The sequence below is a fragment of the Protopterus annectens genome, chromosome 12.part0 (assembly GCF_019279795.1).
Source record: "Protopterus annectens isolate FY-2018-M chromosome 12.part0, PAN1.0, whole genome shotgun sequence".
Taxonomy (NCBI): Eukaryota; Metazoa; Chordata; order Ceratodontiformes; family Protopteridae; genus Protopterus; species Protopterus annectens.
Window position 1 is genome coordinate 633,656,253 of NC_056746.1, and position 24,501 is coordinate 633,680,753.

General features: G+C 37.8%; 1 pseudogene; it reads right to left on the minus strand.

Moving 5' to 3' along the window:
• Positions 1 to 363: 363 nt before the first annotated feature.
• LOC122816203 lies at positions 364 to 23,539 on the minus strand (annotated as a pseudogene).
• Between the last annotated feature and the right edge of the window lie 962 nt (positions 23,540 to 24,501).

Consider the following 24,501-nt stretch of genomic DNA (forward strand, 5'->3'; position numbering starts at 1 on the left):
TCTCTGACTCCTGAGCAAAATAATTGAGATAAAGCATATATTACTGCAGTGTATTTGGTACACCTTGCTTTAGTGGAAAACAATAAAGCAAATGTTGTACTTTTGATTCACAGGCACAATGAATAAATCACATTCTTTTAAAAATATATATTTTGCACTGCTGTAAGAACCAGTGTTTTATTCTGCTGTGCTGTCAGACATATATTTATTAATTAATGTTGCTTATATATTTTAATGAGAAACATGACGTGTTTTCCATAAACACTTTATTTTATTATTTAAAACAAAACAAAAAAAATGCTAATCAGGTTGTTAATATCTGAAAGCTTAATCTTGTTTTCAAGAGATAACTCAGGGAAACATTTACTTCCTTGGTACTGCATACTCTGCAGTGTTTGGTAACCCTCCAATGACACAACATTACAGTGCACTGCGGGCAGTCCTCATGTTAGGGATATCATGCATTTGTCAGTCTTGATATCATAACACTCGGCTTTTAGAGTTGCAGAAAAGCCATTATACCCACCAACAACAAACAGCTGCTCATCCAACATCCCAATTCCAATGTTACTTCTAGGGGTTAGCATGTTGAAATGGTGTACCAAGTGTTAGTAACTGGATTGTAGACCTCAGCACTGCTAAGCTGATCAAATCCATCAAATCCTCCGACCTGTAATATAGAAAGAGGAACTCAGTTAATTCAGTAGTTGGTAGATATATCTGCAGCCTATAAACTCAAGACTGGTGTACAATGTAGCTGTTTGTTGCTCTACAACAGCTTCAGATCCTTTCCACCTCATAATTTGTACATTACAAAGGAAAGCAATCTTATAAAGCAAAGTGGGTGCACTGTGGTTAGTGACCATTTAATAACCACTTTACTGTGATATTAAAGTAACTAGAATTGAAGAATGTGGGCCCAATGTAAATGTAAAATATTTTGTTATTCTGGATTGGGTACTACACTGTATTACTGTTTCATGTTCCTCAGGAACTCAAGCTGCTCCTGATACATACCACTGTCCCATTGTAATTAGGTTCATAAATACACGGGGAAAATGACAATCCAGAACTTAAAAAAGTAGAAATGGTAACATTTCTGAAAGAAAAAAAAATCTGATCTTCTGATACTCTGATTGATGCACCAGCCTTTGAAAACTCAGAACTCACTAACTAGTGAGTGTATGCAAATTTGCTATATAGAGGACCAAACAGCAAAACACAGACTTAAGCCATTTCAAGTCAATATGCCTGACAATCTCTGAACTAGGCTTAGATGTTCTAAGCAAGTGTTTCAAAGCCCATGCACAAGTACACATGCATGTACACATCCACACACGCAAACACATGCACATAAACATGTGCTCATATACACTTGAACACTTTCCATTTCTATGCTGCCTGCAGCAAAATAAGTACTCATTCCCAATTTAATTTTTTTTTTTACTCTTGCCTGCCCTCATGGGGGCAGATATCGTGATTCCTTTGGAAAGCTAAATCTGTCCCATAATGCACAGATTGTGAGAATAAATAGCTCTACCATTTGTTGTCAAATTAGACTTCCATTCAGTTAGAATGGAACACCTGACAAAAAACGTCAAGTCTGAGTATGCTGCCTATATGTCATTGACTGGTCTGCACTGAATTTTACAAATGTCGTTCCTACTGATGTACTACACATTCTCTGAAAGAAGCTGTAAAAGTATCAACAAGTTACTGAGATAAAAATTAATTTTTGCAAGGAGCAGTTTTGCAACTTTCATTTCCTGGCCAAATAACTCCTCCCATCTCCTCTCATTCAGTGGGCTAGTGTCTCACATTTCCAGCTTGGCTAGAGTCAACATTTAGTCAACTTTGCATGACAATAGACATCAAACAAATCACAGCCTGGTGTGCCACTAAAACTGTTCCCTCGTATGTCTCTTCACTTTTTAATAGCATTTCCCAGGAACAGGAGTTAAAAAAAAAAACAAAAAAAAAAACAAATCACACACATCAGTCCAGAGATTATGCCAGCCTATCCATTTCTTAAAATGTGCACAGTAAAATATTCAATTATTAATGCATTCTGGCTGCTCACGTGGTTATCTTTGCATAGTTATTCTCTTTCAGCATAATCTGAACTTCTGATATTTAATGCTAAGTTTTACAACAGTTCTCAGTTTCTTAACAATGACCTTGCTAGCCTCTGATGTGACCATACCTCCCAGCCGTACCAAATTACTTGCTTTTTATCGAGTTTTGGGGTCCAAATAATGGGGTGCCACAATTTCCAAGTGGCACACCTTCATTTCTGATTTTTTTTTTCCAGATTTTAAATTTTTTTCCACACTTTTTGAGCTGACATCATCAAGTGCGTGATGATATCAGATCAGAATTGAGCTCAAGAGCTTTCCTGGTTGGCTGAAATCTGTGAGCACACTGAAGGAAATGATTTAGCTTTTAATCAGGTACTGCTTATTTCTGTAATGAAGCTGAAGGACTTTCCCGGCTGGCAAATCTGCGAGCACCGCACTGTACAGCTTATTTCTGTGAATGAACGGAGTTCCTTTTGGGAAGGAAACAAGCTTATGGTGTGTGTTTGTGTGTGTGTGTGTGTGTGTTTGTATGAGCTCAGCAGAGTTATTCAGCTGCATGGATGGACAGAGTTATTTGACTGCTTTTAAGGTATATGTTTTATGTTTCTTCTCATCAACGGAGTAATGGTGTGTGTGTGTGTGTGTGTGTGTGTGTGTGTGTGTGTGTGTGTGTGTGTGTGTATGTGTGTGTCTAAATGCCCCCAAGTGAATACACCTGGTGGCTAGAGGTACTCAGGCTCAAACCCTGTACCTTGGGTACAGGTAAAAAGAGCCTAAAGTCCCTAGCCACCATCACTTGTGAATTTATGCCTCATATTTTGGTTTTCAGGATTTTTGTGGCAAATCACTAATAATGACAGGCATTTGAATTTCAGACTTCATATTCTTCAGAAAATAAATGGTAACACAAAACCTTTTATTCTAGCAATTTTCTAAGTTTATAAGATCACTATTTGACATTTGTCCCTATTTTGGGGCTGTATTTGCCCATTATTGGCTTTGTCCAGGATTTTTTGTGCTAAGAGGTTGAGAGGTATGGTGAGAATTGAGAAATGAATTCACAAAATGATAGCCATTTAAGTTTCAGTTTTCATATCTTTCAGGAATCTGCTGATTTGGCATAGAAGTATGTTGCTCTCACTGTAATGCACAAGGCCCTGGGTTCAACACTTGGCAGTGAAAAGCATGGTGGTAACACAACATTTTATTATAGCAACTTTCCAAAATTATACAAGCAATGTTTAAAATGTGTCTGTGTTTTTTGGCTTTTTGTCCCCCAGAAAAAAAAAAAACAAAAAAAAAACTAAAATTGAAAATAAGTGTGAGAAACTGTGCAAGATGCCTATGGCTTACACTACAGTCATATATATATATATATATATATATATATATATATATATATATATATATATATATATATATATATTGTGTGTGTGTGTGTGTGTGTGTGTGTGTGTGTAAGTAGAACTGGGCAGTTTTGTCATTATTGGTTCATGCATTTTGTTTCATTGCCTGATGCCTACTAGAAAAATGTTCAAACAATAAATTTAAAATGCGATTTGTGTGAGGAATTTTTTCATTATTAGTTCATGCATTTTGTTTCATTGCCTACTGGAAAAATGTTTAAACAATAAATTTAAAATGCGCTCTAACTTAAGCCTAACAAGTGTGCTGTATTATACATGGAATATAATTTAATAAAGTCAGGAAGGTGTATCAAAGAATGCATGTATGTTTCTTGTTTTGCAAAGGGCCTATGATTTGAAAACAGCCCTAAGGTAGTCTTTATTTACCACTGGCCAGATGCATTTTCTTTGGATGTGGTGTGGGTTTCAATGCTGTCTCAATGAATGTGAGTTTCAAGGGCAGAGAAATGTTAATGCCAAGTTTATTTTCATTGTGAGGCAGTATTGCTTTGTTTAGCAGATATAGGTTCATAGGTTTATACGTTCATAGGTAGGTAACAGGCTATCTGCCCAAAGGCATTTATAAGCTTAGCCAGAATGTGTTGGCTTTCGCCGCCCCCTTAGATTAGTTCCCTGTGCCTCTGTCCAGCAGAGCCACTGAAGTGATCCCCGGGGTAAACTTTCTGTTTCCTATCCACTCGTCAAGGTTTCTCTTGATGAGTGTTAGCAAGGAGCTCTGCCTAATGTAGATTAGAATCTTGTTCTAAAGCATGGGAAGTCTCTGTGACAGGAATCTATCCCTCCAGCATGCCTTATTTATTGTTGTGGTGAGGTTTAGATCCCTAGAGCGTGTGGCTTGAGGGGATAAGCTTTTCTTTAGGTGGAGCATATCCATCAGTTCTGGGTTGGACATGGCCTTGTATGTCAGGCAGAGATCACCTCTGAGTAGGTGGTATGGAACTGAGTACAGCTGGAGTTTCTTCAGTCGAGCTGCATAGGGCATCTGTTTGAGGCCAGTGATCCTCTTGGTAAGGTACTTCGGTGGTCTTTCCAGCTGTTGCAGGTGTCATGTAAGATACATCCCAAATGGGGCATTGTACTCTGTGATGGGTCTGATGAGCGATGAGTAGAGGCACAATGACCTCTTTTGATCTGGATGTGAACCCTTTTGTGATAAGTTGGGCCATGTAGAAGTATTTTCTAACCACTTTGGCAATGTGATTGTCAAAGGAGAGTTTACTATCCACTTGGGTCCCCAGATCCCTTATTACGTCTTCCGTATTTAGGGGACTGCCACCTATGTGGTAGTTTGTGGGTACTTTGTTTTTTCCAAAGGGGATGACTATGCACTTTTTGGCATTTAGCTTGAGGCCATGATTTTGACACCAGGTATCCAATCTCAGTGACACCCTTTTGGAGGATGTCTGTGTCACCCGGACAGTCAGTTATAGCCCCTAGTTTGCAGTCGTTTGCAAACTTGGTCAGCCATAGTCCTCCTGTGCTTGCCTGTACCTCTGAGGAGTATATGCCAAACAGGAGGGGTCCTAGGACTGAGCCCTGGGGAACACCACTTGTAACCGGTTTAGAGTCAGACCTAGCTCCCGCAACTCTTACCATGTGGGTTCTGTCCGTGAGCCAGTTGGCAACCCATCTTGTGACAGGGGTTTATGTTCAGGCTGGTGAGCTTGTCTATAATACCAGAATGGGGAATGGTGTCAAAGGCCTTTGCGAGGTCTAGGTAGGCTGTGTGTACCACCTTTCCCTTGCCTAGGGAAATATCTATTTCAAATATCTCAAATATCTATTATTGTTTGTGCATTGTGCTATAAAATGTAAAAATAAAATCATTGTAGAAGTAAAGCAGTATGCACACATTAGTGTTTATGGTAAATGGGTTGAAATAGCCCAGTAATAGGACATTGGAATGGCTGCAGGGGGAATCTGGTGCCATATTTTGATTGTTTGTTCTTCAGTTTGTGTTTGAAAGTTGGTATCCCACAATTCATTTGAGTGGGCGGGGTTACATTATTATGTATGCAAATTTTACGTTAATCAGCGTACAGATTTATACCTATTTTTTATGGGCCTTGTCCAGATTTTTGATCTTTCCAGGTTGAGAGGTATGGATGTGACCCAGTCCTTTCTGTTACTATTGCTTTATGTAGTTTGTCTTAGTTGTATACTTGCATGTCTCTCATCTTCTCAGCAACAGACTCCTGGAGAAAACTTCCAAATCAGATACTTGTATTAAAAGAGTATCAGCAGCTGTATCAGTGATGCCATACTCCAAACAAGGTACTCAAACAGAGCTGATACTCTTTCAATACAAGTATCTGATCTGGACATTTTCTCCAGGAGTCTGTTGCTGAGAGGATGAGAGACATGCAAGTATACAACTAAGACAAACTACGTAAAGCAATAGTAACAGACAGTACTGGGTCACATCAGAGGCTTGGGAGTTCATTGTTAAGAAACTAAGAACTGTTGTAAAGCTTAGAATTAAATACCATAAGTTCAGGTTATGTTATAGTTGAATAACTATGCAAAGATAATCATGCGAGCAGCCAGAATGCATTACAAATTGAATATTTTATTGTGCACATTTTAAGAAATGGATAGATTGGCCTAAACTCTGGACTGAAGTCTGTGCTTTTTTTTTAATTCCTGTTCCTGGGAAATGCTATTCAGAAGTGAAGAGACATATGAGGGAACAGTTTTAGTGGCGAATCTAGCCAAGCTGGAAATGTGAGACTCTAGCCCACTGAAGGAGAGGAGATGGGAGGAGTAACTTGGCCAGGAATTGAAACTTGCAAAACTGCTATTTGTGAAAAGTCTTTTTTATCTCAGTAATTTATTGACACTTTTGCAAGCTTCTTTTAGATAAGGGTAGTACATCAGTAGGAACTGAAAAAAACAAGCCCCAAAACTGAAAAAAACAAGTTGAAACTGAAAAGAACACACCAGAGCCAAGACAAAATAGCTGCCAAAACTTTACTGATGTTTCCAAGCACCTCGGCTGTTTGCCTTCCAGAGAACAATTACATCATCTAGACAGCTTATTTTATATATGCAAACTCACACAATTATCCAATAATTCAGCAGAAATTATTAAATTAAAAGCCTACCAAAAATATTCCCTATTTGTGTCAAAGCATTCCAATACCAATTGCTAAAAACATTTAAAGTGTCCACCCTGAAAATTCATATACAAAACACCCCAAACAATGTATAAACCTACATCTCATAAATTAATATTTAATTCTAGATTTAATCCATTAGGGTGAAGAGTTTTGAAGTTAATGATGAACTTTGTTTCCATTTTCAATAAAGTTTGCACATAATCCACCCCTTGAGGAAAATGCGGCTTGGCAAGAATGATAAAGAAAAAAACTGTTATCAAAACCACCATGTACAGAATGAAAATGTTGGGCAACTGGGTTATTCAACCTACCATTTGTTATGTCCCTAGGTGCTCCATTATCTGCTTCTTGACCATCCTCCTGGTCTGCCCAATGTACCATTTTGTGGGGGTACACCAAACCACATGTACTACAATTAAAATGGTCAGCAGCTTTATAATTCCTTCCATTAATCTTGCAGCCATTTAGATTTTTTACCCTGACATTTACCACATGGAAAAGACCCAACCTGACTGTTCTCGTTATGACATTTTTTCAAATTTAACAACTCCTTCAAATTCAAAAACCTACTATAGGAAAATGTTACCCTCTCAGGCAAGATTTCACCCAAACTCTCATCTTGTTTAACAATGGGCCAAAATCTCATGACCAGCTCCCTTAAGATTTTCAAAAAAGGGGAAACCTGTTAACAAAAAATATTTTTCCCTCTTCCACCTTTTCTACATTCCCATTCATCAAAAATCCATTGCTACACTCCCACATATTGCCGTGGATACCTCCCCCTGTGGAAATTCCCCTCACTTTCCTCTCCGCTTTTCTTAACAGCTCCAAGGCATAACCTGTGCTCGACAACCTGTTCATGACTTTATTAAATTCTTCATTTAACTGCACGTTATTAAATGCATTGTTAAAAATATGCTTACACTCACCATAGGGTGGGGAATTCAAAAGATGGGGAGGGTGCATACTATCACCACAAAAACAAAATATTCACCACAGTTTCTTTAAAATAAAGCCTAAAAGACACCTTATTGTCTGCCCCAACATAATATTCACTATCAAGAAACTGCATGACTACTTTGTGAGTCTTGTACGTGAATTCCAATCCTCATATATTCTGATGCAACCCCTCTACAAACCCATTGAACTCACCCACATCACCCTTACATACAAAAATCAAGTCATCATTGTAACGCTTATAGATGACTACATGCTGAGAATAAAAATTGCTATGCAAATATACAAGTTCTCAAAGAACCCAATAAAAATGATTGCATAGGAGGGGGCAAATGAAGCCCCATCATTGTACCCTCCTTTTGCAATAATACTAACTTCTCAAACAAAAAATAATTATGTGTGAGGGGAAATTCTAAAAGCTGCAACAAAAAATTAGTTTGCGGGCCTTCACCCATAATCCTGCCTATCGCTTCCAAACCCCATTTTTTGTTGATGTTAGTATATCATGATCTAACATCCACATTGGCCCTATAAAAATGTCTTTCCCATTTCATACCCCCTACCAAATCTGAAAATTCCTTTCCATTCCTAATATGTGAAAGAATCTTTGCCAGATATGATTTTAAATGGGCATCCAAAAATATGCCTACATTCTGTAAATATGCACTTATTTCAGATACAATAGGCCTGCCCGGGGGGGTTCCTCATATTTTTGTGAACCTTAGGTATTAAAAAAAAAAACTAGCATCTTTTGGATGTTTAATATGTAATTTCTTGATGTCACTGGATGAGAGAAAACCTAATCACCTCCCCCCCCCCAATAACTCCAACAAAAAGCAATTATATTCAATAACAGGGTTGCAGGTCAACTTCTGGTAGACATTTCCATCCTGCAATAAATCCTCAGCCATTTTGTTGTAACCATCTTTGGACATGATAACCCAATTGCCTCCCTTGTCGGCTTGAACAAAACGTAATCCCTGTTTAAACCACGTAACGTTTGAAGGGCTTTCCACTCATTCTTGCACAAATTATTAACCCCTCCTACTCTTGATAAGTTTCACATACTCTTTATCAATCTGCTTGTACAACACCCCTTCAAATGTATTAATAGCTACAGAGGTCCTAGGGGGATTAAAAGAGCTGACATAGGGCACTTGTGGCACACTGAGCTTCCCATATCCAGTAAAAAAACCTCCCCCACTCTCATCATGATTCAGAGTATGTTCATCAAATGCACCACAATAAATGTCAACAAGTTCATTTTCATGTAATGACAAATCCAAAAGAGACTCATCATTTGATACTTCATTGTTCATATCTTGTGAGGTTCTGATATAAAAAACACCTTTAAGTGCAGTCATCAGTACATCAGTAGGAACAACATTTGTAAAACTCAGTGCATGCCAGTCAATAACACATGAGCTGCAGACACTCAAACTTGGCAGTTTTTTTCAGGTGTTCCATTCTAAGTGAATGGAAGTCTAGTCTGACAACAAATGGTAGGGCTATTTATTCTCACAATCTGTGCATTATGGGACAGATTTAGCCTTCCAAAGGAATCATGATGTCTGCCCCCATGACGGCAGACGAGTAAAAAAATAAAATAAAATTAGGAATGGTTACTTATTTTGTTGCAGGCAGCTTTGGGAGGTGCAGTAAATCATAACAAGATAAAAAATATATGTTTTTTTCATCATTTGCCCATAGTGGTCTTTTAAAATGAAATGAAAACAGTAATCTGTTTAGTTCACTCCCCAGAGTCCAGGTCACTTTCATTATTTCCCTCTGTCAACACTGTATGTGATTCAGTCTATAGAAAATTATATTCCTCATTCTCCTCATCTTTTTGTCCCCCAAGAATTAGGATATCCCTAGCACCCCTTCCCTTAGCAAGCTGAAAAAAACATTTTAGTTTGGTGAAGATTTTTATCCGACAGTAGTAGACAAGAGTCTTCTGTTTTGTGTGTTGGTATCTTAATTTTCAATAAAATGAATCCAGAATGTTTCCAAATCTAAACAGCTATATGATTCTTTTTATTCATGTACTCGACTCCCTAACTTTAAATTGATGCAGGGAACCTTGAATGTCATAACCTTTTTTCTGAAGCTTTGCATAGGCAAAGAACCAGTTGCTTTGTAACACAGAAAAAAAGCATAGTTAACGCATTCAAGTCTATAGTGCCTTTTTGTGTTCTTCTAGTTAGCACCCATAGTTCCTTATAGCATCCAGATCTTTTTTTTGGGGATCTGGCTTCTTTAGTTAAATAACTTATCAGCTAATAATAGGTAGTATTAGAAAGTGCAAGGAGGTATTAAAAATTACACTTGTTATTGATCTAGGATGTCTACTGTACAGAAATGGATCACTGTTTTTCATGTATTATGCATATGTTAATATTTATGTTTATATTTTTATAACAGATATCCTTTTTATTAAAGGTTATGGTGTCGTGCCATGGTAGATGCAGGAAAATGAATCAATGTTCATTTATATCACAGTACACTGGAGATATTGTTAGTTTGTAATAATTATGAAAATAAACCTGCTCATACTTAAACTGTTAGACAACATCAGGTAAAGACTTAGGATCATAGGATCATAGGAGGTTACTAGGCTATCGATCCAGAGGTCATTTCAAGCCTAGCTGTTTCATCCGAATGTAATATCATAGATACTCTAGTCGAGACTCAGTAAGAATTTGGGGTGCCCTATCCACTTGTCCAGGTTCCTTTTGAACAGTGTCATAGAGGTGCTTTGCTTCACATGACTTGGCAGCCTATTCTAAAGATACAGCAGTCATTGGGAGACAAATCTGTCCGTCCAGCACATCCTACTGAAGTTGCAGGTCATAGTTAGGTGCCTAGAATGGGTAGCTCTAGTCCCATTTGATTTATGGATATGCAGCAGATCCATTAAGTTTGAGATGGGGATTGCTCTGTAAGCCAGGTATAAGTCTCCCCTAAGAAGTATATATGATACAGAGTATAGTGACAGGGGCTTTAGTAAGTCTGTGTACGGTACATGCTGGAGTCCCTTGATCTTCTTTGTTAGAAACCTCTGAGGTCTCTTCTAGTTGCTGCAGGTGCTTTGTATGGTACATGCCAAAAGGGGCCTTAGATGATGAAGAAGACTATCTTTGATATTTGCACTGTAAGTTGCACATCTTTAGAGATAACCAGTGCTATTTATAATGCTATTTATGTAACTAAGCATATTTTTTCATGTTTATGTAAATATCTTAATAAACATGCCTTCACAGAGGAATTTTTTGTTGTCTCATGAAAGATTATATCTGATTAACAAAAATGTTCTAACAATAAATGTCTAGGCTATAAACTTTCCAATAAATTACAGTTTGTTTGTTAAGGTTTAGCAAAAAATATAATTTTGGGTTTGTGTGCATTATAATATATTTTAGTATTTATGGAAATACTGTGAATGATCTATTAGTTGTCATGTGACCTGCTTAAACAAACGCTTTGTTTCCTTTCTTTATGTCATTCTTTATTTATTTAGGTATTTATTGTTTGTAGTGTGGGATCAGGCAAATGGTGCAGGAGGTAGGTATCAATGTGACAACGTTATTTATGTATTTACTTATGGTGGGGCTTAATGTTTGAGAGGGTTACTGTCCATTTCTTTACATGCTCACCTATTTATCAATGTTCAATACTGGTGAATATTTGCCTCTTCAACAAAGAGGATATTTGGTGGCTAAGGAATAAAGTTTGCCATTCCAGACTTTCTACTTCAATTGAAAGTTATGTTACCCAGTTGATTCTGGTATGTTTTTAGTTATATTATTAATTTTTATACTTCATATACCAGCAGAATGCAAAATCATAAAGAACAAGCAAAATGATTTTCTTGATATATTTTCTTACCACATCAATGTGTTTTTGATATGCAGTCACTCCTAATCCACTTCGTTCATTTCCCATTGGTGCAATCAGGGTCCACTGGATGGTTTCTGGATCGTATATTTCAGCTGTTTTTAAACATTCATATACATCACCAGGGGAGCCACCACATATGTATACCTGAGTTAATGAAATAAAACAAAACAAAACAAAAAAATAAAAAAAATTAAATTCAGAAACTTAATAAGGTTGAGTATTAGCAGTAATTAATTATAATCAAATGAGGTCAAACCAGAAAGTCATATTCTTGTTACAGCCTTCACCTACTGCTAAACTGATGCACTAGTATTAGTCTGAGCATGCATGAACTTACTTAAGCTGTATAAGGCTCAGTCTTATAACTCGCAACTGTCCATGTTTTCACAGAATGTCCACATTTTTTGCCTCAAATTTTTGGTCTATTCCTCATAAATTTTGTGCTTTTCTGGCAAATAACTGATGATTGAAATAAATAAATAATGGCATACATTTGAGTTTCAAACTTCATATCTTTCATAAAATCCATGCTACCACAAATCCTGTTATTCCAGCAATTTTCTAAGTTTATAAGACCAATATTTAAAATCTGTCACTATTTCTGTGCTTTTGTCCCCCCATTATTTTACGGTTTGTCCAGATTTCATACACTAAGAGGTTGAGAGCTATGCTTGACCTGGAGGTCTATAAGTGTGATTAAATGTTTATTGTATTTTTAACCCTGATAAGAATAATTCTCACTCAATATACATGTATTTATTTACCTTTCCTTGTAGAGTTGTAGCACCTGCATCACTTCTAACTTTATGGATGTGAGAAATCAAGGTACATTGGTTGGTCTCAGGGTCATATTGCTCTTCTGTATTCAGGCATTTTTGCCCATCAAATCGCCCCATGGCATATATGAAGTTTTTTAGTACAGTTACGCTAAGATAGCAGCATCTTGAATGCATGGTGGCAACTTCCTGTCCTGCCATGTCTTTTTGACAGGGTCAAAACACCTAATGCTGTTGAGATAATTCTCACCATTACTTCCACCAATAATATACACGTATCCCTTTAGATATGCTACACCATGGTTTGCACAAGGGCTTTCTTCTTCAGATGTCACATCTACCCACATATCAGCACAAGTATCATATGCCTCAATTACATTTATCGGGCTAGCTTCACTCTCTCCACCAATGGCAAAGAGAATTGCATCTGGAAGTCAAAGCCTAATTAGCAGGTTCCTGGAATCTTCGCAGGAAGTACTTTTGTTGAGAGCTTACATAATTTTAAGAGTATTAATGATAGTTTGGTTGCATTCATTATTGCCTTTCACATAGTCATGATTTTTGACATTCTTTATGAAATAATCAACATCTAGTCATGGCACTCTCACCTAAAATAGTAATAAAAAATGGCTGATAATTCTTCACAAAAGCTTTTACATTTACAGTTGTATTGCTGCTTTTGTAGAGAATCATATTGTCCGTTGTGGTTTGCACTGTAACTGAACCTGATTTAAATTCTAGCACCATTTACAATGCATAAACTGAGATACTTCCCATTCAATAAATTAACAATTTTATTCTTCACTACATTCAGTAGTTATTGGTAGATGAAGTTGTGCAATAAAATATCCTTCTTTTGCCATTTTTCCTTAGCGTTCATCAAGTAAGTTTGAATTAGTTGGGTGAATTTACAACAGCTATAGGAGGCGTGTTTCCCTCTACCCTTCAGGAAGTGTTTTTACTGCTTTTTTTCTCAGCTTCCAAATTTTAACTGCATCAGGTTTTAAAATAACAACAACCTTTCACATCCCCGTGGGAAGATATCTACGGAAGGTCCCTTGGCTGGTACACAAAGAAACTTAAAAAAACTACTTACAGTCATATCTCTATGATGGGGCCCTTTGAAATACTAATAAAATATCATTGCTTTAATATGTAGTGTACCAGGCAGTTTTTAAACTAATGATTTATTAAACAAAGAATAACTTTTAAGTATTTGTGAGTGTGTTGTTAATGTGGTTATCATACCATACCATATCATATCATCCTTCCTGTATTTTTCATAGTATAAATAAAAGTTCAGTATTTTTACAGATTTTTAATTTTTTCTTTCTATAAAGGAAGTTTTTTTTTGTGTGTGTGTCAATACAAAAGTTCCATACTTCATTCCCAGTGACTGATTTTGGTTCGTAGTGATTACCAAGAAAGTTATATTAGTGGAATTAAGTGAAAAAATACAGTTATAAAGGTTTACTTTGGGAAGCAAAAGAGGAAGAAACTTCTTTCTGTCCTTTGGGATCATGATTTATCCATTTCACAATGGCTTCAAACATCACATCTTCCTGCTTGACACTGAGCTCATCTTTTTCAATTATTTCTCCAAATGTAAAAGCTGACAACTGCAGAAACTCTTCAGAGGCTTTTACTATCTCCTCAAACTTCTGAAGAATGAAAAGGCTAGCTTTGGTTTTCAGTTCAGGGCAGTAATAGCAGTGTGCAATCATCCAATTTCCAATGCTGTTTTCTGGGCAGAGATGTGACTCAAAAATGTCACAACAAGCCTTGACGATGCCAGATACATAGAACTGATCTGCTGCAATGAGAAGCTGCTTCACATTATCAGCAGTGATTGATATTGTTCTGATATAAGCATATTCTATGATCAACTCCATCATGTCAGCAGAAACTCCCGGAATGTTGTATACCATTTTTTCCTTATTACTCCAAGCACCAGAAAACAAAGCCCTGCAAATAAGAAGAAATATGATTGGTTCTTCATAGACAAGACATAATGGCAGCACCTTTCAAGTTTCTCCTTCTCAACAGTTTATGTTGATAGTTTGGGTACAACCTCTCTTCATACACACACACACACACACGCACACACACACACACACACACACACACACACACACACACACACACACACACACACACACACACACACACAGACACACATATTTAGAGGGAGGGAGGGAGGGAGGGAGAGAGAGAGTGGGAACAGAGAGAGAACATGCTGTGCATACTGAAGTGCTTCACCTTTTTATGGGCAGAAATAAGCATAATGTAATCAAGCAAAAACATTCTCTGCATTAGTTTCAAAATCTGCCTTTGTTATATATTTATATATGTATCACACATGAGCACTGATGTCTACATCACCACAGAAAGCTGAAAGTACATCTGGTGACAATTACCCCTTGAATTACTCAAAAGCTTAGAAAAGTGTAGTGTAAGACATTTTTGGAATCCCACCAGTAGCCATTTTGGACTTCCAGCAGTAGTTAAGAAGGTCATGTTCATTCTACCCAGTTGCCAAAATCTCATCTGGAAGTTTGACCTGAAGAAAACAAAGTTGTGGGGTTTCCTGAGCTGAGCTGCTCACAATGGAAGTTGTCAGCCTTCTTTAGAAACACATGTTAAATCTGTGCGTGTCATTTGATGTATCACCGAGTACCAGAAGAGAAAAGCACAGCATTACTCATTAGCATTGTGCAAACGAGCCATCTGCAAACTGAGATTGCAACATGCTGGTAGGGCACCGTGTGCAGACAACCAAATAAGAAAGAGGGATGTTGACTTGCTGGAGAAAAATATTGAAATTCCCTTTTCATTTGATTAGCTAATAAATCTTTAAGATCATGTGCATAATAGTGAAACAAATGCAGTGCTTGCATTCCACTGTACCATAGTACAGAAAATGACTGATGGCTAGTGGTAGTTCCATTTCTGTATTTCATGTAAAATACTGATTTAGGTGAAAAATAGGACTTGCAAGAAACATTCCATCACAGTCTGTGATGCCCCCCTTCCTGCTGTACAGTAGTCTTGGGTCTAAGTTAGTAATGACTAGTCAGGTGTGGAAGGCTGGAGTCCCTGCTTCAGGATAGTGCATAGTGCAGCTGCAGTTTAATAAAATAAAACCATTTATGAAATGTTACTGACATAACCATTTCTTAACAAAGAACAAGTACTACAGGGAAATGGAAATGTCATTGCTTTATTTTTTCCTTTTCTTTTTTTTGGGGGGGGGGGCTTTGCTCATTGCCAGTAAGGGGGCAGTGCTTCCATTTTCACTATTAGAGCACCCACATTAAATATTGTACAGACAAACAAAAACACTAACCACACAGGCAATGCTAATATTTAACTAATATAGTTGCATTCACTAAATATTAGCCATGTATAGTTGTCCGGCATTTGAATTTGTATTGGCTTTTTTTTTTTAATTAAATTCCCTTCATCAGAAACACAACTACAGCACAGAAGAAATATCCTAGTCAGGTAAATCCTTTTGACTGCACATGACATTTAAGTGGGAGTGCACAGTTAGACTGCTATGCCTTAAGGTACTAATGGTAGGATTAGTTTAGTGGCTTTAACATTCCAGTCTACCCTGGCTCCATGGCACAGACAGATAGTGCACTGAATATGACCCAGGTTAAGTTGTCTGCATTTTCAATAATAGTTTCAAAAGCTTTGGCCACGTCATAAGCAGAATGCACAGAATGACCGCTGTTCATAGCCCCTGTAACTTTTCCAAAGAAGCTTACTAGGTTCAAGAGACAGGACCTGTTCTTCACAAAACCAAACTGATTTGGGACCTAGATCAGTTAAGCTGCCTATGTGTGCATAAACGAGTTCTGCTGATACCTTCCATGGCTTTTATTATAAGGTTGGTGAGGTGGATGGTTCCATAATTAGCTATGTTTGCAGAAGAGCCACGCTTGTATAGGAGAGTCAGTGTGACCCCTTTTCCATGTGTCAGGAATAAACCCGCTAGATAATATGTGGTTGAACAGTTTAAGTAGAGGTTCAGTGCATTCTTAGTGTTAAAGATAATGCAGTCTGGTATGTCATCTGGTCTTATGAAACCATGATTTTTAGCCTTTGACAGGGGTTATAAGATTTGCTCAATGGTAATTTCAGGGGAAACTAAATTCTCAGAGACAGTGGGGATAATAGTGTAAGCAGGAGGGGTAAAAGCATTAAATTTCTCTGCTAATATATTACAGTAAACACTCAGTTAACCGGCACCCATGGGGACTGGTAAATGCCAGATAACTGTAGTTTCTGCTTGCTTGAAAGTTACTAATAAAATAGACCAAACAAAAGACAGCCAGCACCATTGTTCAGCTTTCCAATAGTAATTTAATATATTAATACCTCAAATAAAAACACATCTTGCATACCGGTTTCGGCTATAAGCCTTCATCAGTGCATAATTGACACATTACATCACATTTAAATAACCAAATCCCAACCCCCATTGGTTATTACAACTGCTGATTAAGCCCTGGTGCAAACAAAGCACCTAATTTAATAATCCACATTTGTTTTTGTAATTCAAACTTTGATGCCTTCCTATTTTATTATTTCTATGAAAATATACTCTGTCAATAACAGTAAACATAAATCTGGCTGAAGCATGTTTTAAAGTGTGTTTATACATAAATGTATCAACAAATACATCACTAACCACCACCGCACCCCCTTTATCTGCCTTATTAATTACTATATCTGTATTCTGGCTCGATTTATACAGTGTCTGTCATTGTAATTCAGATAGATTTTTGAGTGACATTCATTGTGCTAAGTCAACTAGTGCCTTGTAAGTACTTCTAAACTGTCTGGAAGTTACAGTTTTTTTCTTAGTTTAAGAAATGTGGACCAAATAAAGGCGGGGATATGTAATGTTGCTCTTTTGCATTGTATGAAGGAAAGAAAGTCTGAAACTGAAATGCATGCTATTGTTCCTCAGTGATTACTTGGAAAACCACAAATTTTACAAGAAATGAAGTTACTAAATAATGACATGCATTTCGGTTTCAGACTTTCTTTCCTTCAGACTAATGCGTGTCTACACATACCAACAGATATAAAAGTCTGGTCACTCAATGATACTTTAACGGACAGACTTTTACCGTTGGTATATTTTCAATTTACAATGGGCACGCTGGTTGGGCTGACCAATAAGCATGGTCGTTTTTTAATGTTAATGACCAGTCATTGTAATAAGAAATATTCCACAGCTGTAATAAACTTCCAGGACATGGATCCTTAATTTTTGGTGTTCAGCCAGGGAGTTATAGGGACACAGTGAATGCGGAATGTCAGTTTAAGCCAGTTTTTGATATATATTTGGTTAATGTGTTCCAGTGCAGATATTTTATGTCATAGCATTACTATTTTGTGCTAAAGGTGTGCAGTCTGTCCCATTTGCTCCACAAGGTATGTTATAAATCCAGCAGGACACATAGTCTGTCAGGTACTTGCACTGATTACTATTTAATCTGTTGTGTCTGTGAAACTAGTAACATGAAAGACATCTTGCCATATTCTACTTATATTCCTATAGTTTAGACACTTTAAAATTCAGATGAAGTAGATTCCACTGGTTGTTGTGATGCATTACTTTTCAGTCACGTACCAAAGTAGAATGATCCAGTTTCAAAACAGTGATACACTGTGATCTCTTCTGGGAATCCTAGAATACTTCCTGTTTGTGCATCACATATTGTGCAGTTAGACAGACTGAAGTACAAAAAAGTGTAGTTGTTGTTGTGTCTTTCAGCTTTTCCCGGTTAGGGGTCGCCACAGCGGAACTCCGGTCCACTAATGATTGGCAATAGATGTTTACGTGCCGAGTTGCCAGCCCTGACGCACAACCTTCAGTGAAGGTACACCCATTCATGCATATCTCCAGACAGAATATGCTTTAACTGAGAATCGAACGAGACAACGTCTTACTGTGAGGCGACAGCGCTACTGCAGCACCACCACCGCAGTCAAGTGTAGTGATTTACTATATATCTTTCATTGGTTCATAGATTTATAGGTAGGTACTAGGCTATTGGCCCTAGGGCCTATATAAGCCTAGCCAAAAAGGTACCCTGGCTTTAGCCACCCAAGAAAATTATTTACCTGTGCCCCTGTCAAGCAGAGCCACAGAAGTGATCCCCGGGGTGAATTTCCTATTTCCCATTCAATCATCAAGATTTTTCTTGAAAAGTGCTAATGAGGAGCTTTGTTTGATATAGACAGGTAATTTGCTCCAGAGTATGGGAAGCCTCTGGGACAGGAATCTATCCCTCCAGCATGTTCTGTTTATTGTGGTAACAAGGTTTAGGCCCTAGAGTGTGTATCTCGGAGGGACTGGGATTTCTTTAAGTGGAGCATGTCCAACAGTTCTTGCCATAGCTTTGTATGTTAGGCAGAGATTGCCTCTGAGTAGGTGCTATGCGATGGAGTAATGCTGGAGTTTTTTGGGACGGTCTGCATAGGGCATCTGTTTGAGGCTGGTAATCCTCTTTGTGAGGTATTTCTGCAGCCTTTCCAGTTGTTGTAGATGTCTTGCGAGGTACATACCAAAAGGGGCATTGTACAATGGGTCTAATGAGTTATGAGTAAAGGGGAACAATGATCTCTTTTTTCCTGGATGAGAAACCTTTTGTGATGAGGTGTGTCACGTAGAATCATTTCCTGACTACTGTGGCGATGTGATTATCAAAGGAGAGACTACTGTCCACCTGTGTCCCAAGGTCTCTTATCAGACTTTCAGTGTTATGTAGACTACCGCCAATGTGGTAATTCATGGGTACAGAGTTTTTACCAAAGGGGATGACAATGCACTTTTTGGCATTGAGCTTGAGGCCATGGCTTTAACACCAAGCATCTGTCTCAGTGAGGCCCTTTTGTAGGATGTCCACATTGTTGGGAGTTTCGATTATGGCTCCTAGTTTGCAGTCATCTGTGAACTTCATTAGCCAAAGACCTTCTGTGTTTGCCTGTACTTCAGAGAAGTAGATACCAAACAGGAGAGGACACAGGACTGAACCCTGTGGTACTCCACTTGTCACTGGTCTGAAGTCGGATTTGGAGTCTGCTACTTTCACAGTGTGGGTTCTGTCAGTGAGCCAGTTGGCAACCCATCTTGTGACATTGGGATTTATACCTAGTTTAGTGAGTTTATCTATAACTCCAGAGTGGGGGATGGTGTTGAAAGCCTTGGCGAGATCTAGATAGGCTGTGCGAACCACCTTACCCTCATCTACGGCTTTGGTGACTGCTTCAAAGACGTCTGTCAGGTTTAGGAGACATGATCTGCCTTTCATAAACCTGAACTGGGTGGGGTCCAGAGTCTGGAGATTACCAATGTCTTTGTTTATAAGTTCCATGATGATATGTTCCATAGCCTTGCAGACCAGGCTCGTCAGGCTAATGGGGTGGTAGTTCCCGGGGTCCATGGTGGATCCCCCTTTGTGGAGTGGGATAACCATCACTGTGTGCCATTCAGTGGGCACAAAGTCTGAGGTGAGGCTATGATTGAACATGGTACTTAGGTGGGGTGCCAGTTCATTCTGTAGTTCATGTAGAACACAGCCTGGGATGTTGTCAGGTCTAATGGATGCTGTGTTCTTGGCTTTGGAGAGTGTGTTTTTTACCTGTGCAGCTGTGATTACAGGAACTTTGCATTCTTCTGGTATAGAGATGGGCCCTTTAGGGGGTGAGAGGGGGGTAAAGTTAGCACTGAACCTATCTGCCAGGATGTTGGCAATATCTGTTGGTTCTGTATATTTAGTGCCATTGTGTTGTAACTCAGAGCAGATCTGAGTGTTGCCATTGAGATTCTTCACATAGCTACAGAATGCTTTGTGGTTGTCTTTAAAAACAGTGGTGATTTTGTTTTCATAACTAGCTTTGGAGGATTTTATGAGGGATCTCAGCTTCTTACTCAGGCTGACCAGGGAGTTCCTCCAATCATGGGATTTTACTCTTTTTTGCAGCAGTTTCTGTAAAATATTATTAGCAGTGAGCTAGGGTAGACACTGTACTACTGTATCCATTAATATTTATTTGTATTAGTACAAACACCTGCCAGACAGTTAATACTGTCAGAGTTGTTTCAATTCTATTATAACACGGCTAGACACAAAGTAAAGACTGATGCACACTCAGTCACAGACGTCACTAAAGAGTGAAAATTACTGCCCAGTTTATATACTCTTTTAAATGTCAGACAGTGTTATTTTAAATGTCCTTGTGACTTGTTCTTCTGGTTTCTGTTTGTGTCATGAAAAAGTCCATGGGCTATTTCTAGCCTGGACAGTTTCTTATGTCCTTCTTTGGTTATTTTCTTCCTTGCTGTATTTGAAGACTTCACAAAAAGTCTTTCCACGTCATCTTTGCGTCACTTGAAGTGTCTGTATTTTATTTCATTTATTTCTGCATCTGAAAGCTCACAGAAAGTCAACTTACTTTTTTTTATAACAGGATACCATTTACAGTAAGCCCACAGCTATATGTTATTAATATCTAAGCTGAACATTTACAAGAAATCTTTTTAATAAAAGGTCACTTAACTGTTCTTGCAAAGCAAGCCATATTTTTTTTCTATACTGCACACACAGTATAATTTTGGGAAAAAAGCATTTTAATTTATACAGTCTCTATCAATTTCTTTCTTCTGTTGTAGAGTTTGTTTATGGCAAGGGACCACCAGATTGGCTTCCTTTTTTTTTGGAGGATAGCATCTTGGTTCTGTTAGGGATAGCATGATCCATGCGCTCGTGTAAATGCCTATAAACTGCATTTGTGTAGGATTTCAGCAGTCATACCTCTATTATCCGTCTTCATGGGTATCGTGAAGTTTGCCACTTCTGTCTTAAGAAGCGTGAAGTTGGCATTGGAGAAATATTTTACGGTGGTTTCCCTAATGGCGGGTGGGGGTGGGATGTGGATGTCTAGGGTGATTAGCTTGTGGTTGGACTGGACCAATGAGAAATTGACCTCTGATGTGGAACACCAGTCGCCCATGTTAGTAATGACCAGGTCTAGGATATTGCTGCCCCTGGTGGGGGTGTGGATAAGCTGATCCAAGGCGTTGGAATTTATGAATTCCAGAAAACGTTGAGCAAAAGAGTTGGTACATGAGTAGTTTTCCCAGTTAATGGTGGGGTAGTTGAAATCACCCATTATTAGGGTGTTAAGTTGTACCCTAATATTTTCCAGTGTATCAAGAAATTAGGAGTGGAAATCCTGGGGCATGGTGGGGGATCTGTAGCAAGCTACAATATGGATTGTGGTCTTGCCCAGAGTTAGTTGCACTTGGATAATCTCGGATGCATTATGCTGAGCAACTAGCCTGGAGGTGTGGATATCCTTAATGAATATGGACACACCTCTGCCTTTAGTGTTTCTGTCCAGGTTAGGTGGCCGAAAGGTGTGGTATGAATTATAGCCTGCTAATGCAGGGGTGATCTCTGGAGCCTTGAACCAGGTCTCTCTCACTGCAGAGATGAATATCATACTGTGGGCATCTGTATTTGGGTTAACACAGTTTGAGTGTATTCTGGCATTATAACCTCTACCGTAGCATATATTAAGTAAATGTATGTTAGTCTGTGTGTGTGTGTGTGTGTGTGTGTGTGTGTGTGTGTGTGTGTGTGTGTGTGTGTGTGTGTGTGTGTGTGTGTGTGTGTGTGTGTGTGTGCACATGTGTTTGTGTGTATATGTATGTGTACTTGTGCATGGGTTTTGAAGCACTTGCTTGGAACATCTGGGCCTAGTGTGTGTATGCGTGTCTGGGTCTAGACACAGATACATACATACATATGTATATATATATATATATACATATATATATATATATATATATATATATATATATATATATATATATATAGATATATATATATATATATATATATATATATATATATATATATACAGACATTAGTTTGGCCTATAACACTGTGGCAAATCATCCAATGCGATAAAATTCACTGTTCTTAATCGTCAGCATAAGGAAAACCTGCAGTGGTGAACTTCTAAAACACAGAAATGTATACTGTTTGCAAGGTATCCTTTTGCAATATGTGAAAACAGTACAATAAAGAAAATGATGTCACAGTTTAAAACAGTGCATGCAAAAGGAGTTAAACTAAAGAACGTCAGACTATCTCTTTTGGGGCATGCTGTTATACCCTGTTTCTGTGGGCAGAATTTGTGTTTGTATAAATTACATTATATTATGCAAACAGTAATCTAATCTTAAGGCTAGCAATGTACATACATACATACAGAAACAACCTACGATTTTCATTCCATCACAAATTTTACAAAAGGAACAAAAGATTGAAAGGATGCCACACCATCTCAACTAAAATGAACTTTAAAAATGTGTGTAATGAACATATATTTGTTCACAGTTTCCACAGATACGGATAATTTCATAATTTTATAAAATTCCTTCCTAAACCTCTAGTCCTGATTTTTATAAAATGTTCAAGGAATAATAATATCCTCTTGATTTTGACATAGCTCTAGATTTGTTTGTCTTGCATAATGTTGTTCATCGGAGTTCTAGCTTTTGCCTTTCTGCACCTTATTATCAATAAATGTGACCAAATTAAATATTCAGTGAAAACCATGAAGCACTGATCTGATATCCCCACCCGCAGCCTCAAGAGTCTGCAGGACAAAGTAAGAGATTAGAAATAAGGATAACTGTTCAGAATGTCAGATCCTGGCCGCAGCTAACTTAGCAAAACTTAACAAACATAAATAAAGTTCTCTTTTCAGAGTGAAAAATGGTCCAGATAAGGGTTTAAACCTATCTTTATTCAGTTGTTTTATTTAAAGAAAAAAGAAGTAAACCTGTTAAAAGTTCACCTGTTGGTGTTTTATTTACTGTAGTCATACAAAAAGGATTTTTAAAATTTCCCATACCTAGTTATAGGTGAAGAGTGACAGTTCTGTATAACTCATGCTAGACATAGTGTAGAACTGACATTGTCAAGGATCTAGTTATTTCCATTTTATTCATATTTCATATTTTTAATATTTAGTTTTAATTTGTATCTTCACTTGTAGCCATACTTACTTAAGATACTGCTAACTATAATGATCTTGTGAACTTTCATTTCTGTTCCATCAACCTTGATAATCGCATCACAGAATTTACCCTTAAGTCTGTGTTGGTTAAAGATGCTACAAGATGTAGGACTTATTTTCCTGTTCATGCACTTCTTCTGAAGCTGGGAAGTTGATGATTCCCTCATGTTTCTGTCTTTCAGGCATGCACAAATAGAAAGTTTTCTGAGGAAAGAAACAGCACCTATCTTATTTTGTATTTCTTATAACTGAGTTGGATCTTTTGAGATTCTGTTGATTTTTACTTAGTAAGTTCTAGAATCCCTCAGCTATTGGCATCATAAATGAACATCTTCACATTCTAGAACAACTTCAATACACTGTCAACTATGTAAGTATAGAATATATTATCTGAAGCTTGCCTATACTATTATTATTTTATTTATTTATTTTTATTTATTTATTTAGTTTGTTTACCGGGCAGTACACTTGATCATAACAGATCGTTTTGCAGGCACAGCCTGAGTAAATCTTAGAAGAGAGTTTGTTTTCTTTTTTATTTATTGTTAATCAAAGCATTCTTGTGCCCTTATGTAATAGTCTGACAGGTGACGTGCACAGCATCTGCTATGGTGTAAAACCCAGGTGGACAGTAGTCTCTCCTTTGATAATCACATTGCCACAGTAGTCAGGAAATCCTATATGGCACACCTCATCACAAAAGGGTTCTCATCCAGGAAAAAAGAGGTCATTGTTCCCCTCTACTCGACACTCATTAGACCCATTATAGAGTACACCGCCCCTTTTGGAATGTACCTCACAAGACATCTGCAGCAGCTGGAAAGGCCACAGAAGAGGATTATTGGCCTCAAACAGATGCCCTACACTGACCGTCTCAAAAAACTCCAGCTTTACTCTGTAGCATATCGCCTACTCCGAGGTGATCTCTGCCTAACATATAAAGCTATGTCAAACCCAGAGCTGTTGGACATGCTACACCTAAAGAAATCCCAATCTCGCTGAGCTACACACTCTAGGGACCTAAGCCTTGTCACCACAATAAACAGGACATGCTGAAGGGATAGATTCCTGTCCCACAGACTTCCCATACTCTGGAAAGTACAGTTGTGTACACTTACCATACATGTAG